General features: G+C 47.9%; 1 protein-coding gene across 4 annotated transcripts in view; it reads left to right on the plus strand.

Annotated features, from left to right (window-relative positions):
- hdac4 (histone deacetylase 4) overlaps positions 1 to 17,750 on the plus strand; it is a 261,320-nt gene that overhangs the window by 238,249 nt on the left and 5,321 nt on the right. The gene's annotated exons all lie outside the window — the stretch shown is intronic.

Consider the following 17,750-nt stretch of genomic DNA (forward strand, 5'->3'; position numbering starts at 1 on the left):
AGAGAGAGTCTGGAACAGTGAGTTGACAGAGATGGAGAGGTGGAGAGAAAGAGAGAGTCTGGAACAGTGAGTTGACAGAGAGAGATGGATTGGTGGAGAGAAAGAGAGAGTCTGGAACAGTGAGTTGACAGAGAGAGATGGAGAGGTAGAGAGAAAGAGAGAGTCTGGAACAGTGACTTGACAGAGAGAGATGGAGAGGTAGAGAGAAAGAGAGAGTCTGGAACAGTGAGTTGACAGAGAGAGATGGAGAGGTAGAGAGAAAGAGAGAGTCTGGAACAGTGAGTTGACAGAGAGATGGAGAGGTAGAGAGAAAGAGAGAGTCTGGAACAGTGAGTTGACAGAGAGAGCTGGAGAGGTAGAGAGAAAGAGAGAGTCTGGAACAGTGAGTTGACAGAGAGAGGTGGAGAGAAAGAGAGTCTGGAACAGTGAGTTGACAGATGGAGATGGAGAGGGGAAGAGAAAGAGAGTCTGGAACAGTGAGTTGACAGAGAGAGATGGAGAGGTAGAGAGAAAGAGAGAGTCTGGAACAGTGAGTTGACAGAGAGATGGAGAGGTAGAGAGAGTCTGGAACAGTGAGTTGACAGAGAGAGGTGGAGAGAAAGAGAGAGTCTGGGACAGTGAGTTGATGGAGAGGTAGAGAGAAAGAGAGAGTCTGGAACAGTGAGTTGACAGAGAGTGGTGGAGAGGTGGAGAGAAAGAGAGAGTCTGGGACAGAGAGTTGACAGAGAGAGATGGAGAGGGGAAGAGAAAGATAGAGTCTGGAACAGTGAGTTGACAGAGAGTGGTGGAGAGGTGGAGAGAAAGAGAGAGTCTGGAACAGTGAGTTGACAGAGAGTGGTGGAGAGGTGGAGAGAAAGAGAGAGTCTGGGACAGAGAGTTGACAGAGAGAGATGGAGAGGGGAAGAGAAAGAGAGAGTCTGGAACAGTGAGTTGACAGAGAGAGATGGAGAGGTAGAGAGAAAGAGAGAGTCTGGAACAGTGAGTTGACAGAGAGAGATGGAGAGGTAGAGAGAAAGAGAGAGTCTGGAACAGTGAGTTGACAGAGAGAGATGGAGAGGTGAAGAGAAAGAGAGAGTCTGGAACAGTGAGTTGACAGAGAGAGATGGAGAGGTAGAGAGAAAGAGAGAGTCTGGAACAGTGAGTTGACAGAGAGAGATGGAGAGGTAGAGAGAAAGAGAGAGTCTGGAACAGTGAGTTGACAGAGAGAGATGGAGAGGTAGAGAGAAAGAGAGAGTCTGGAACAGTGAGTTGACAGAGAGAGGTGGAGAGGTGGAGAGAAAGAGAGTCTGGAACAGTGAGTTGACAGATGGAGATGGAGAGGGGAAGAGAAAGAGAGTCTGGAACAGTGAGTTGACAGAGAGAGATGGAGAGGTAGAGAGAAAGAGAGAGTCTGGAACAGTGAGTTGACAGAGAGATGGAGAGGTAGAGAGAGTCTGGAACAGTGAGTTGACAGAGAGAGGTGGAGAGAAAGAGAGAGTCTGGGACAGTGAGTTGATGGAGAGGTAGAGAGAAAGAAAGAGTCTGGAACAGTGAGTTGACAGAGAGTGGTGGAGAGGTGGAGAGAAAGAGAGAGTCTTTGACAGAGAGTTGACAGAGAGAGATGGAGAGGGGAAGAGAAAGATAGAGTCTGGAACAGTGAGTTGACAGAGAGAGATGGAGAGGGGAAGAGAAAGAGAGAGTCTGGAACAGTGAGTTGACAGAGAGTGGTGGAGAGGTGGAGAGAAAGAGAGAGTCTGGAACAGTGAGTTGACAGAGAGTGGTGGAGAGGTGGAGAGAAAGAGAGAGTCTGGAACAGTGAGTTGACAGAGAGAGATGGAGAGGGGAAGAGAAAGAGAGAGTCTGGGACAGAGAGTTGACAGAGAGAGATGGAGAGGGGAAGAGAAAGAGAGAGTCTGGAACAGTGAGTTGACAGAGAGAGATGGAGAGGGGAAGAGAAAGATAGAGTCTGGGACAGAGAGTTGACAGAGAGAGATGGAGAGGGGAAGAGAAAGATAGAGTCTGGAACAGTGAGTTGACAGAGAGATGGAGAGGTGAAGAGAAAGAGAGAGTCTGGAACAGTGAGTTGACAGAGAGTGGTGGAGAGGTGGAGAGAAAGAGAGAGTCTGGGACAGAGAGTTGACAGAGAGAGATGGAGAGGGGAAGAGAAAGAGAGAGTCTGGAACAGTGAGTTGACAGAGAGTGGTGGAGAGGTGGAGAGAAAGAGAGAGTCTGGAACAGTGAGTTGACAGAGAGAGATGGAGAGGGGAAGAGAAAGATAGAGTCTGGAACAGTGAGTTGACAGAGAGATGGAGAGGTGAAGAGAAAGAGAGAGTCTGGAACAGTGAGTTGACAGAGAGGTGGAGAGAAAGAGAGAGTCTGGAACAGTGAGTTGACAGAGAGATGGAGAGGTGAAGAGAAAGATAGAGTCTGGAACAGTGCGTTGACAGAGAGATGGAGAGGGGAAGAGAAAGAGAGAGTCTGGAACAGTGAGTTGATAGAGAGAGGTGGAGAGAAAGATAGAGTCTGGAACAGTGAGTTGACAGAGAGATGGAGAGGGGAAGAGAAAGAGAGAGTCTGGAACAGTGAGTTGACAGAGAGATGGAGATGTGGAGAGAAAGAGAGAGTCTGGAACAGTGAGTTGACAGAGAGATGGAGAGGGGAAGAGAAAGAGAGAGTCTGGAACAGTGAGTTGACAGAGAGATGGAGAGGGGAAGAGAAAGAGAGAGTCTGGAACAGTGAGTTGACAGAGAGGTGGAGAGAAAGAGAGAGTCTGGAACAGTGAGTTGACAGAGAGATGGAGAGAAAGAGAGAGTCTGGAACAGTGAGTTGACAGAGAGGTGGAGAGAAAGAGAGAGTCTGGAACAGTGAGTTGACAGAGAGGTGGAGAGAAAGAGAGAGTCTGGAACAGTGAGTTGACAGAGAGGTGGAGAGAAAGAGAGAGTCTGGAACAGTGAGTTGACAGAGAGGTGGAGAGAAAGAGAGAGTCTGGAACAGTGAGTTGACAGAGAGATGGAGAGGAGAAGAGAAAGAAAGAGTCTGGAACAGTGAGTTGACAGAGAGATGGAGAGGGGAAGAGAAAGAGAGAGTCTGGAACAGTGAGTTGACAGAGAGATGGAGAGGGGAAGAGAAAGAGAGAGTCTGGAACAGTGAGTTGACAGAGAGGTGGAGAGAAAGAGAGAGTCTGGAACAGTGAGTTGACAGAGAGGTGGAGAGAAAGAGAGAGTCTGGAACAGTGAGTTGACAGAGAGGTGGAGAGAAAGAGAGAGTCTGGAACAGTGAGTTGACAGAGAGGTGGAGAGAAAGAGAGAGTCTGGAACAGTGAGTTGACAGAGAGATGGAGATGTGGAGAGAAAGAGAGAGTCTGGAACAGTGAGTTGACAGAGAGGTGGAGAGATAGAGAGAGTCTGGAACAGTGAATTGACAGAGAGATGGAGAGGTGGAGAGAAAGAGAGAGTCTGGAACAGTGAGTTGACAGAGAGATGGAGAGGGGAAGAGAAAGAGAGAGTCTGGAACAGTGAGTTGACAGAGATGGAGAGGTGGAGAGAAAGAGAGAGTCTGGAACAGTGAGTTGACAGAGAGTTGGAGAGGTGGAGAGAAAGAGAGACCCTGGAACAGTGAGTTGACGGAGAGATGGAGAGGTGGAGAGAAAGAGAGAGTCTGGAACAGTGAGTTGACAGAGATGGAGAGGTGGAGAGAAAGAGAGAGTCTGGAACAGTGAGTTGACAGAGAGAGATGGATTGGTGGAGAGAAAGAGAGAGTCTGGAACAGTGAGTTGACAGAGAGAGATGGAGAGGTAGAGAGAAAGAGAGAGTCTGGAACAGTGAGTTGACAGAGAGTTGGAGAGGTGGAGAGAAAGAGAGACCCTGGAACAGTGAGTTGACGGAGAGATGGAGAGGTGGAGAGAAAGAGAGAGTCTGGAACAGTGAGTTGACAGAGATGGAGAGGTGGAGAGAAAGAGAGAGTCTGGAACAGTGAGTTGACAGAGAGAGATGGATTGGTGGAGAGAAAGAGAGAGTCTGGAACAGTGAGTTGACAGAGAGAGATGGAGAGGTAGAGAGAAAGAGAGAGTCTGGAACAGTGACTTGACAGAGAGAGATGGAGAGGTAGAGAGAAAGAGAGAGTCTGGAACAGTGAGTTGACAGAGAGAGATGGAGAGGTAGAGAGAAAGAGAGAGTCTGGAACAGTGAGTTGACAGAGAGATGGAGAGGTAGAGAGAAAGAGAGAGTCTGGAACAGTGAGTTGACAGAGAGAGCTGGAGAGGTAGAGAGAAAGAGAGAGTCTGGAACAGTGAGTTGACAGAGAGAGGTGGAGAGAAAGAGAGTCTGGAACAGTGAGTTGACAGATGGAGATGGAGAGGGGAAGAGAAAGAGAGTCTGGAACAGTGAGTTGACAGAGAGAGATGGAGAGGTAGAGAGAAAGAGAGAGTCTGGAACAGTGAGTTGACAGAGAGATGGAGAGGTAGAGAGAGTCTGGAACAGTGAGTTGACAGAGAGAGGTGGAGAGAAAGAGAGAGTCTGGGACAGTGAGTTGATGGAGAGGTAGAGAGAAAGAGAGAGTCTGGAACAGTGAGTTGACAGAGAGTGGTGGAGAGGTGGAGAGAAAGAGAGAGTCTGGGACAGAGAGTTGACAGAGAGAGATGGAGAGGGGAAGAGAAAGATAGAGTCTGGAACAGTGAGTTGACAGAGAGTGGTGGAGAGGTGGAGAGAAAGAGAGAGTCTGGAACAGTGAGTTGACAGAGAGTGGTGGAGAGGTGGAGAGAAAGAGAGAGTCTGGGACAGAGAGTTGACAGAGAGAGATGGAGAGGGGAAGAGAAAGATAGAGTCTGGAACAGTGAGTTGACAGAGAGAGATGGAGAGGGGAAGAGAAAGAGAGAGTCTGGAACAGTGACTTGACAGAGAGAGATGGAGAGGGGAAGAGAAAGATAGAGTCTGGAACAGTGAGTTGACAGAGAGATGGAGAGGTGAAGAGAAAGAGAGAGTCTGGAACAGTGAGTTGACAGAGAGATGGAGAGGGGAAGAGAAAGAGAGAGTCTGGAACAGTGAGTTGACAGCGAGATGGAGAGGGGAAGAGAAAGAGAGAGTCTGGAACAGTGAGTTGACAGAGAGATGGAGATGTGGAGAGAAAGAGAGAGTCTGGAACAGTGAGTTGACAGAGAGGTGGAGAGAAAGAGAGAGTCTGGAACAGTGAGTTGACAGAGAGATGGAGAGGAGAAGAGAAAGAAAGAGTCTGGAACAGTGAGTTGACAGAGAGATGGAGAGGGGAAGAGAAAGAGAGAGTCTGGAACAGTGAGTTGACAGGGAGATGGAGAGAAAGAGAGAGTCTGGAACAGTGAGTTGACAGAGAGGTGGAGAGAAAGAGAGAGTCTGGAACAGTGAGTTGACAGAGAGGTGGAGAGAAAGAGAGAGTCTGGAACAGTGAGTTGACAGAGAGGTGGAGAGAAAGAGAGAGTCTGGAACAGTGAGTTGACAGAGAGATGGAGATGTGGAGAGAAAGAGAGAGTCTGGAACAGTGAGTTGACAGAGAGGTGGAGAGATAGAGAGAGTCTGGAACAGTGAGTTGACAGAGAGATGGAGAGGTGGAGAGAAAGAGAGAGTCTGGAACAGTGAGTTGACAGAGAGATGGAGAGGGGAAGAGAAAGAGAGAGTCTGGAACAGTGAGTTGACAGAGAGGTGGAGAGGTGGAGAGAAAGAGAGAGTCTGGAACAGTGAGTTGACAGAGAGATGGAGAGGGGAAGAGAAAGAGAGAGTCAGGAACAGTGAGTTGACAGAGAGATGGAGAGGGGAAGAGAAAGAGAGAGTCTGGAACAGTGAGTTGACAGAGAGAGGTGGAGAGAAAGAGAGAGTCTGGAACAGTGAGTTGACAGAGAGATGGAGAGGTGGAGAGAAAGAGAGAGTCTGGAACAGTGAGTTGACAGAGAGAAGGAGAGGTGGAGAGAAAGAGAGAGTCTGGAACAGTGAGTTGACAGAGAGATGGAGAGGTGGAGAGAAAGAGAGAGTCTGGAACAGTGAGTTGACAGAGAGAGGTGGAGAGAAAGAGAGAGTCTGGAACATTGAGTTGACAGAGAGAATGAGAGGTGGAGAGAAAGAGAGAGTCTGGAACAGTGAGTTGACAGAGAGATGGAGATGTGGAGAGAAAGAAAGAGTCTGGAACAGTGAGTTGACAGAGAGATGGAGAGGGGAAGAGAAAGAGAGAGTCTGGAACAGTGAGTTGACAGAGAGATGGAGATGTGAAGAGAAAGAGAGAGTCTGGAACAGTGAGTTGACAGAGAGATGGAGAGGGGAAGAGAAAGAGAGAGTCTGGAACAGTGAGTTGACAGAGAGATGGAGAGGTGGAGAGAAAGAGAGAGTCTGGAACAGTGAGTTGACAGAGAGTTGGAGAGGTGGAGAGAAAGAGAGAGTCTGGAACAGTGAGTTGACAGAGAGATGGAGAGGGGAAGAGAAAGAGAGAGTCTGGAACAGTGAGTTGACAGAGAGATGGAGAGGTGAAGAGAAAGAGAGAGTCTGGAACAGTGAGTTGACAGAGAGATGGAGAGGTGGAGAGAAAGAGAGAGTCTGGAACAGTCAGTTGACAGAGAGATGGAGAGGTGGAGAGAAAGAGAGAGTCTGGAACAGTGAGTTGACAGAGAGATGGAGAGGTGGAGAGAAAGAGAGAGTCTGGAACAGTGAGTTGACAGAGAGATGGACAGGTGGAGAGAAAGAGAGAGTCTGGAACAGTCAGTTGACAGAGAGAGGTGGAGAGAAAGAGAGAGTCTGGAACAGTGAGTTGACAGAGAGATGGAGAGGTGGAGAGAAAGAGAGAGTCTGGAACAGTGAGTTGACAGAGAGATGGACAGGTGGAGAGAAAGAGAGAGTCTGGAACAGTCAGTTGACAGAGAGAGGTGGAGAGAAAGAGAGAGTCTGGAACAGTGAGTTAACAGAGAGATGGAGAGGTGGAGAGAAAGAGAGAGTCTGGAACAGTGAGTTGACAGAGAGTTGGAGAGGTGGAGAGAAAGAGAGAGTCTGGAACAGTGAGTTGACAGAGAGTTGGAGAGGTGGAGAGAAAGAGAGAGTCTGGAACAGTGAGTTGACAGAGAGATGGAGAGGTGGAGAGAAAGAGAGAGTCTGGAACAGTGAGTTGACAGAGAGATGGAGAGGTGGAGAGAAAGAGAGAGTCTGGAACAGTGAGTTGACAGAGAGATGGAGAGGTGGAGAGAAAGAGAGAGTCTGGAACAGTGAGTTGACAGAGAGATGGAGAGGTGGAGAGAAAGAGAGAGTCTGGAACAGTCAGTTGACAGAGAGATGGAGAGGTGGAGAGAAAGAGAGAGTCTGGAACAGTGAGTTGACAGAGAGATGGAGAGGTGGAGAGAAAGAGAGAGTCTGGAACAGTGAGTTGACAGAGAGATGGAGAGGTGGAGAGAAAGAGAGAGTCTGGAACAGTGAGTTGACAGAGAGATGGAGAGGTGGAGAGAAAGAGAGAGTCTGGAACAGTGAGTTGACAGAGAGATGGAGAGGTGGAGAGAAAGAGAGAGTCTGGAACAGTCAGTTGACAGAGAGATGGAGAGGTGGAGAGAAAGAGAGAGTCTGGAACAGTGAGTTGACAGAGAGATGGAGAGGTGGAGAGAAAGAGAGAGTCTGGAACAGTGAGTTGACAGAGAGATGGAGAGGTGGAGAGAAAGAGAGAGTCTGGAACAGTCAGTTGACAGAGAGAGGTGGAGAGAAAGAGAGAGTCTGGAACAGTGAGTTGACAGAGAGATGGAGAGGTGAAGAGAAAGAGAGAGTCTGGAACAGTGAGTTGACAGAGAGAGGTAGAGAGAAAGAGAGAGTCTGGAACAGTGAGTTGACAGATGGAGGGACCCTGTTCTTTATTCTGCATCCTCTCTCTTTCTCTCCATCCCTTTTGAATCTATTGTTTCTCTCTCTCTGTCCCCAACGCCCAATGTGGGAGGATCCCATGGCCAGTGGCCAGGGAGAAGGGAGGAAGTAACAAGCTTTAAGTTGTACAATCAGAGGTTACTTGTGGGAGTGTGTAGGTTGGGCCTGGAGCTGAACAAACTCTCTGTCTCTATCCCAAATGGCACCCTATTTCGTATGTAGTGCACGATAGGGACCATGGCGTCCTATATAAATAATGAATAATCGCACTTGAAATAAACTGACATATTAAAAGACAATAAATGGGTTGGCTAGTGCTGACCCTTGGCTAGTGCTGACCCTTGGCTAGTGCTGACCCTTGGCTAGAGCTGACCCTTGGCTAGAGCTGACCCTTGGCTAGTGCTGACCCTTGGCTAGTGCTGACCCTTGGCTAGAGCTGACCCTTGGCTAGAGCTGACCCTTGGCTAGTGCTGACCCTTGGCTAGAGCTGACCCTTGGCTAGAGATGACCCTTGGCTAGTGCTGACCCTTGGCTAGTGCTGACCCTTGGCTAGAGCTGACCCTTGGCTAGAGCTGACCCTTGGCTAGTGCTGACCCTTGGCTAGTGTTGACCCTTGGCTAGTGCTGACCCTTGGCTAGTGCTGACCCTTGGCTAGAGCTGACCCTTGGCTAGTGCTGACCCTTGGCTAGAGCTGACCCTTGGCTAGTGCTGACCCTTGGCTAGTACACACAGATGAAGTGCTGATGTAATGTCTAAAACTGAGGGGGAGCAGTGGTCAGAGGCTGAAATAGAGCCTCTGATAAAAGTGAATTTCCAGGCCCCTGAGTCCTGCGTTTGTATAAACTTCATTTATTTTGAGCAAGTGACCACCTCTATGTGTTGCTGCAGACCAGACCCAGGCCACAAATACACACCCTCTGCGTGTTTACTGTCGTTGGGACAAGGTCGGTGTCCCAAACAGCACCCTGTTCCCTATATAGTGCACTACTTTTAACATGGGCCCTATAGTGCACTGTGTAGGGAATAGGGTGCCTTTTGGGACAGAGACAAGGAGATAACCTGCTGAAGCCATTAGCCAGTTAGCCCAGTGCCACTTTAAAACCTCCATTAACGAGGTGTGTGAGGCTATATCTCATAATGTACTGCCTCTTATTAAACACCAATACATTCACCCACACCTCACTCTAATAGTGCACCAAAGAGTGGTATGTACTCTACATGTTTTGTTATTGTTGTAAACCTCATGCTTACATGATTAAAAGTCAAGTAAACAGTACCTTTTGGCATTTCGGTTTACCTTATAAGCTCAACAGAATATGGGTAGCAAATTTGGAGGCACCGCTGGGATTTCTTTTCATGTGCCCACCGGCTAATTGTCCACATTTCTGGAGTAACGAGTGAGAGACATTGGAAGAGTAGCTAGCTGGCTAACCGTGAAAATAAGGATGCACATGTATGATGAATAGTCATGCTCACTGTTAGTATTGCCCTAGATGCTGGTGAAGTTGAGTATAGATAGAGGATACGGCTAGGAAGAGATAGCGAGGTCAGGTTAGACTGGACTGGCTGATAAGAGGCCTTGGTGCCTGTGTTATTCCAGTCCTCCCTCCAGACAAGGCAGTAAATAAGCTCTTGGAACCATAAAAGACCAGATGGCTCAGCTCCAATGTGGATCTTGGGCCCGATGCAAAACAAACAGAACAATAACGCTGGATCACGCTAATAAACCGTGGTCACTGCTACCAGCCGCCCCAGACAAAGAGAAAGCAGCGACCAACAGGCGACCGCGCCCCAAACGGGTTGCAGCTTCGATTCAGAGTGACCGCTGGGCGCGTATGACAGCTGGGCGCGTATGAGAGGCCGACTGAAACATGGTCAAATGCGGTCAAACTGTTCTGAACCCACCAAAGAATCCTCAATGCCTGAAGGGGAATTTAAGCTCCACAGTGGACCAACGTCAACATGTCAGAAGAACTAGAGTCTTAACAGCTCTGAGCTGGATCGCCAAAGTTCCTTCAATTTACCAGTGAGGGTTATGACTTGGTTTGATATATGGAGCCGTGAAGGAGGGTAGAGAAAGGGGGGAAGAAGAGGAACAAGGGAAGGCTACTCCTGAAAGGATTGGGGCTAAGAAGGTTTCAGGTTTCAGTAGCCAGGAGAGAAGGCTGTTTTGGGGGTCGATGGGTGAGCAAGGCGGGGAGTCTGGAAGTCGAAGAAGAGGCACCAGCCCTGGCCCCATAGGGCTCCCTTCTCGCCCTTCTCTCCGGGACCCCGTCACCAGCCCACATCTGAAAGCTCTTACCCTCACACCTCTCACGACAGGGTCACCGACAGGCCCAGAGAGATCGGAGAATCAAAGGAAATTGGGGAATCATTCGAAGTCGGGGGAGGAAGCTATTGTCATAAACCAGCAAGCTCCAGGGTTTGAGTTTCACTCCGGACGTTGGGCAAGTGGAAAAATGCAGAGCCAGGAACACACGTGAAACGCCACATTACCATTGATAAGGAGTTGGAACACACGGCTCATTAGTCGCCTTTGACTGCCCATGAGCCGCCGCCGTATTTAGACACTGGTGATTGGCCAAACCCGCTGTGTTTTTCATTGCCTCTTCTCATTGGGAAGCCCAGCCAGTCTTTGAACAAGTGCAGATCAGTCCCTCGTTAGTGTGATGGCCGGTTCAACAAGTCTTAACGGCACAAGAAGGAGAACACAAGGCAGGGGAGACAATAACAGATAAAAGTTCAAATGTCTCTAATCAAAATGGCAGGAAGCGAGTGTTTTATCAGTCTTTTCATAAGGTCCAGTGTAATGGAGATGGAATGCGGCGCAATGACTCTCGCCAGCGGCGATTTGATGAGGCAGATAGAGAGGAACGGGGTTGTGTGTATTTGTGGATGCGTGTGTTAGGTAGTGATGAAGGGGTAATGAGCCAGTCAGCTAGTCTACTGCTTTATTTGTTTGTCGCGTCATAAAAGCAGGTCTTTCAGTTATGTTATTCAAGCAACGCGACTAAAATGCATTACCAAAAACATTCATTGGTCTCTCATTGGCCTAAGAATATGATCTCAAATGTAGACATACTAGCACTTTAAATAAGTTCACAATCAGGGCCAAACCTCTGGATTGGGTTTACAGCCCCACTGCCTCCGCGTGTGATCGTAGTCTGTGCATCGAGCGTTTTACTGGCCACTCCACGGTGAGAAACATATTCCCCTGTTTTATTGGCAGGTTAAGACAAGCTTTGCTTTAATGAGCATTGGGTTCCCTTTGAAAGTGGCTCAGATTAGGTTGGGGGAAAAACTGATACAAATTGGTGAATGGACTTATACAGGCCTTTTTTTACTTCACCGTTTGAGTGCGTAATCGCCAAAGCCTCTCTAGTTAAATTTCTCATGAATGATGCATTGGCGACGATGCTAGTCAACTCTGACCTCGTGACTAATTGAGTGTAGTGTGCAAACAGATGTTGCGCCCTCTCATCCAAATTGTGGTCGTTAGCAATTATTTGATAAACAACAGGCTAATACGCTAATTGTTGCCAGTCGCCGATGAGGTTATCCTCTGTGCTTACCCTCTAGCTACATTAAAGCATGGTCCGTTTTGTCTTTCTCTGGCTTTGGCGTTTCACCCTCTTTAGCGAACGGAAATGTAACAATGCAGCAAAAAAGGTTACCTGCTCTGCTCGATAATTAGTTAGCTCGTTCAATTAGCATATAACGTAATCAACTGGTGTCAGTGGTCCATCCAACGTACATGCAAAACAAACAATAGATGCCTTGTGTCTTGAGTCTGCTGAACAAGTCGAATTCCTCCCACCAGTGTTATGGTTTCACTGCCTTCCCCAGAATGGTTTTTCTTCATTCCGGGGCCACATTCCTTCAGAGCCTCTGGTTCGTGTGGTGTCTCGAATTTGTTGGCTTCCCCCTCGTGCGTTTGAAGGCTTGGATTTACACAATGCAGGCAGCAACGGACACCGTCTTCCAATAAAAGCTATTCCCTCGCTCTCTGTTGGAAAAAGTTGATGGTTTTCTTGCTGTGAAGATAGAGAAGAGGGAGGATGGGGGGGGGTAGAAACTCAAATAAAGGCCTTGCATCACTGTGGATGCCGCGGGGAGCGCCGTGTGTGTCATACCTGCCAGATAGGCCCGGGGCTGACAAGAGCCATTAAAGTTTACAGCTGTCCGTCAAGCTGACAGACAGACAGCCCCCCCGAGCCCCCCAGCCTGGCCCCATGTGGGGACCCCCTCCCTGGTTACGGTGCCAGGCCAGTCTGGAGGCAGCGGGTCTCTGGGGGTAGGGGGGGGGGGTGGAGAGATGACTTGGCTGGTAGGGACCGGAGGTGAACACAAACACAATAGGGGGCATAGACACACACACACACATTTGTGGATCTTGGCTCACTATTGTAAAAATTAATTTCTCCAACTTTAACATAAGGAAAAAGAAGGATGAGTAATAGGGAGCTCACTCAGCAGTATTTCAAGGGTCCCTTAGGGTGGTCATATCAAACAAAGCAACAGCACAAATGATGCAGCGGTCAGTTGATTCATATTGTGCCCCCCCTTGTGCCAATCATTTTGTAAAAGCCGGATCTCTATGACAAGACACATCATTCGTCAAAACCGATTTCATCGTGGGGGACAACTAGCAGTTCTCTGACAAGGGCAATGATTGGACTGTACCAAATCAGCAGTATTAGTGGGGTCCTTGAAGACCATTGATATCAGAGCAGTGTGAATATGGATGATATACAGATATTAATACTGTGAAAACAGTTTTTCTGTAGGGGTGCTGTGAGAGGGAACTCCTTCTGTTTGGTGGGTATGATGCGTCACTTAGTGACCCCCAAAGTGAACAAAGTCCTCTGTTGTCTCTTATGCGCATGTGTGTGTTGGACAGCCCCAGACCTTGATCTTAGTACAGACACACAGGTTCGCGTTTCCTCTAAAGCCGCTGACATTGCGTTGCAGCCATCCATGTGCACCACTGCTGTGCCACTCAAGGGAGTGAATGATAGGGTATCGGTGTGTGTGGGGAAGTGTGTGAGCATGTGTTTTGTACAGTACCCCAAACCATTCTGTGATTCTATGTGTGCGGGTCTGCTGTTTGTTCACCCGCATCCACGGGCAATTGCTAATAACCCATCCGCAACCATCCGACTATATGTGATAAAGTCTAAATCTGGGAGCCGCACTCGACCCTAACCTACAAATATAGAAAATGCGCTGTTCAGTCAAAGATAGATACATGCAGCCTCTCTTCTGTTGCCCTGGAAGACTAAATCAAGTTTGCTCGCCAGAAAATGTGTCACACGTCGATATAATGAATGCTTCGATGTTGTTGACGTCGGTAAAGTTTTCTCATTCATCTCTGCTTCTCTCGCACAGCAAAGACATTTAGGGACCAGGGAGAAAACGCAAAATGAACTGGAAACAAATGGCTCTGTTTGTCCCTAAACGGTTTTCAGGGAATTGCTGTGAAAATGACCCGACATGTTTCTGATAAGATTTCGCTTTGGCTTGGATGCATATTTTATGTGTTTGAAAAACGATTGCACGTTTACAGATGTCCCCTAACCGCGCATTCATTCTCTCAAGATGCTGAAATAAAATAGTATTCCTCCACTCCTGTTCCCGAGTTCAGATGTACACTCGGTGTATCATTTTATTGAAAGAACTGCTTCTTTTTGCATTTCCCTTGACGTGCCATAGTTTAAGTCCCCCGTATTGTGACTGTCAAATGTGTGTAGTGCCTCAATCGTCGCACATAACATCTTTCCCAAATATGAGGCTACTGTTCTGGCCCCTCTCTTCAATTTCAACTCTCCATTTCACAGCTTTCTCTTATTGAACGAAACTCCGACATGGTTAACCTTTCCTGCCCAAGTTCCCTAAAGGTGATTGGCGTGTGTTTGGTGCACGTACACTTAGGCCAAGAAGCTTAGGCTTACGCACTTAATGGCAGATCAAAATAAGGAAATGAAAAAGCTCAATGTAGCCTTTAGATATGAATTGCACAAGAATGATACATTTATGGCTTTTTTTATGCTTTGTTTTCTCTTTATTTAACCCGCCCACCCCCACCCTGCCCTTCCTCCTCGCTATATTTCATGAGCCTAAACCCACCGCGGCGACTGCGGATTATTGCGTCAGCACGCGCATCACTGGTGTGTGCGGCTGTGTGTGCGTGTACTTGTGCATATGTGCATGCTTGTGTATGTGTGTGTATAATGCAGCTTGTCGTGCCACAGCCAGGATTAAAGTATTCCTCTCTCTAGACTGGCCTCTCCCTCCTCACCCTCTATTTGTTTTAATTAAAACCAAAATTCCAGCTTGGGCCGAACGGAACCGACCGGCGATCCCTTTTTCCTCTCCTCTCTTCTGACATTCTCTTCTTCTAATGTTTCAAGCCTTTTTCTACCTCCTCCTCCACTTTCTTTTCAGCAAGGTTATGATCGGGCAAAAAGATGCCTGTGTGCCTATATTTCGTCCCGTGTTTATACATGGAAGTATTTGGGTCTTTATTTTAATGGTTCTGCTCACAAGGGGGTAAAGAAATGCAGCACACACAGTGAGCCAGAGGAAAATGTAATCATTCCGGATTGGAAAAGCAGGTTGGGGAATGCCCTGTTTCCTTCATCTGATTCTCCTAACACTCAGAGTATCCCTGTGTGTGTGTGTGTGTGTGTGTGTGTGTGTGTGTGTGTGTGTGTGTGTGTGTGTGTGTGTGTGTGTGTGTGTGTGTGTGTGTGTGTGTGTGTGTGTGTGTGTGTGTGTGTGTGTGTGTGTGTGTGTGTGTGTGTGTGTGTGTGTGTGTGTGTGTGTGTGTGTGTGTGCGTGTGTGCGGGTGTGACGTCAGCGTGTGTGTCAGTGTAACGTGTGATTGTGCATAGAGCCAGTACATGGGAGTGTAAAACAAGTACAATTGCTTTTTAAATACTGTAATAAAGGGAGTCAATGTCAATAGTCGAAGTAGCCATTCGATGAACTGTTCAGCAGTCTTATGGCTTGGGGGTAGAATCTGTTCAGGTGCCTTTTTGTTCCAGACTTGGCGTTCCGGTACTGCTTGTTGTGTGGTACCAGATACAACAGTCTATGACTTGGGTGGCTGGAGTCTTTGACAATTTTCAAGGTCTTCCTCCGACACCTCCTGTCATAGAGGTCCTGGGTGACAGGGAGTTAGTCCCAGGTGATGTATTAGGCTGTACACACTACCCTGTGTAGCGCCTTACATTCAGATGCCGAGCAGTTGCAATACCAATTGGTGATGCAGCCAGTCAAGATGCTCTCAATGGTGCAGCTGTAGAACTTTTTGAGGATCTGAGGGGCCATGCCAAATCTTTTTTGCCTCCTGAGTTGGAAGAGGCGTTGTCGTTCCCTCTTCACGACTGTTGGTGTGTTGGGACCAATGTAGGTCCTTAGTGACGTGGACACCGAGGAACTTGAAGCTCTCATCGTCGGTGATCAGGCCTACCACCGTCGTGTCATCAGCAAACTTAATGATGGTGTTGGAATCATGCCCGCCCACGCAGTCATGGGTGAAAAGGGAGTAAAGGAGGGGATTTAGCACCCCTTGTTGAGGGTCACCGTGGCGGATTCGGTGTTACCTACCCTCAACACCTGGGGACAGCCCGTCAGGATGTCCAGGATCCAGTTGCAGAGGGAGGTGTTCAGTCCCAGGGTCCTTAGCTTAGTAATGAGCTCAGTCCTGAGCCATGACCTTTCAAAGCATTTCATGGCTACAGATGTGAGTGCTACAGGGGGTAGTCATTTAGACAGGTTGCCTTGGCGTTCTTAGACACAGGGACTATGGTAGTTTGCTTGAAACATATAGGTATTACATACTGGGTCAGGGAGAGGTTAAAAAGGTCAGTGAAGACACTTGCCAGCTGGTCAGCAGATGCTTCCTGGTAATTGGTCTGGCCCTATGGCCTTGTGAATGTTCACCTGTTTTAAGATCTTACTCACAGTGGCTACGGAGAGCGTGATCATAGCTGTCCGGAACAGCTCGTGCTCTCACGCATGGTTCAGTGTTGTTTGCCTTGAAGTGTTTATAGAAGGCATTTAGCTCGTCTAGTAGGGTGCGTCACTGGGCAGCACTCAGCTGGGTTTTCCTTTGTATCCCGTAATAGTTTGCAAGCCCTGCCACATCCGACGAGCGTCGGAGCCGGTGTAGTAGGATTCGATGTTAGTCGTATATTGATATTTTGCCTGTTTGATGGTTCGTCGGAGGCTGTAGCGGGATTTCTTATAAGCGTCCGGATTAGTATCCTGTTCCTTGAAAGCGGTAGCTCTAGCCTTTAGCTCAGTGCAGATGTTGCCTGTAATCCAAGCATCTAGTTGGGATATGTACGTATGGTCATTGTGGGGACCGATGCACTTATTAATGAAGCCAGTGACTGATGTGGTAAACTCCTCAATGCCATCGGATAAATCCCGGAACATATTCCAGTCTGTGCTAGCAAAACAGCCCTGTGCCACCATCAATTTGTGGTGGTAAATAGTCAGCTACAAAAAATACAGATGAAAACTTTCTTGGTAAATAGTATGTTCTGCAGCTTATTCTAACTCAGGTGAGCGGAACCTCGAGGCTTCCTTAATATTAGAGATTGCGCACCAGCTGTTATTAATAATGAGACACACACCACCACCCCTGATCTTACCGGACTCTGCCATTCTGTCCTGCCAATGCATACAAAAACCAGCTAGATGTACAGTACATTATCAATGTCCTTGTTCAGCCATGACTCAGAGAAGCATAGTATATTACAGTTCTTCATGTCCTGTTGATAGGATAGTCTCGAATGAAGCTCATCCAGTTTATTCTCCAGTGATTGCACATTTGCCAATAGAACAGAGGGTAGAGGCGATTTATTCATTCGCCGCCATAGTCTCCCCAGGTGGCCTGTGCGCCAGCCTCTATAGCTCCGTCTTCAAGTACCTGGTCCGGGATATTCAATATGTCTTTCGCCTCGGACTCATTGAAGTAGAAGTCCTCGTCCAAATCGAGGTTAGTGATAGGCTGTTCTGATGTCCAGAAGCTCTTTTCAGTCATAGGAAATGATTAAACGTTCCGTTTTTTTTTTTAAATAAGCACACACAAAAATTACACAAAATAGCACAATTGGTCAGGAGCCCGTAAAAAGACTACTATTCCCTCCGGCGCCATTCTCTTCGTGTGTGTGTGTGTAAAGTGGGACCCAGCACAAAGCACACATTGTAGCCTGTGGTGTAGAGTGGCTCCTCGAGTGGGAGGCTGCAGTTCATCTGTGAGCCTTTTTTGTTATTGAATGAATTTGTTCTCCACCGCTGGACTGGCTGAGTGATTCAACACTGGGCAGAGGTCCCCAGTCAGAAGTAGTCATCCACAGAGAGGGGGGATGATCTTTAGATCTTCTGGTTTTTCTTGTTCTGCTATCGCCGTGTTGTATCTAACCTGTCACTCACTCCTGTGTGCGTGTTGTATCTAACCTGTCACTCACTCCTGTGTGCGTGTTGTATCTAACCTGTCACTCACTCCTGTGTGAGTGTTGTATCTAACCTGTCACTCACTCCTGTGTGCGTGTTGTATCTAACCTGTCACTCACTCCTGTGTGCGTGTTGTATCTAACCTGTCACTCACTCCTGTGTGAGTGTTGTATCTAACCTGTCACTCACTCCTGTGTGCGTGTTGTATCTAACCTGTCACTCACTCCTGTGTGCGTGTTGTATCTAACCTGTCACTCACTCCTGTGTGCGTGTTGTATCTAACCTGTCACTCACTCCTGTGTGCGTGTTGTATCTAACCTGTCACTCACTCCTGTGTGCGTGTTGTATCTAACCTGTCACTCACTCCTGTGTGCGTGTTGTATCTAACCTGTCACTCACTCCTGTGTGCGTGTTGTATCTAACCTGTCACTCACTCCTGTGTGCGTGTTGTAT

The sequence above is a fragment of the Oncorhynchus gorbuscha genome, linkage group LG01 (assembly GCF_021184085.1).
Source record: "Oncorhynchus gorbuscha isolate QuinsamMale2020 ecotype Even-year linkage group LG01, OgorEven_v1.0, whole genome shotgun sequence".
Lineage (NCBI taxonomy): Eukaryota > Metazoa > Chordata > Actinopteri > Salmoniformes > Salmonidae > Oncorhynchus > Oncorhynchus gorbuscha.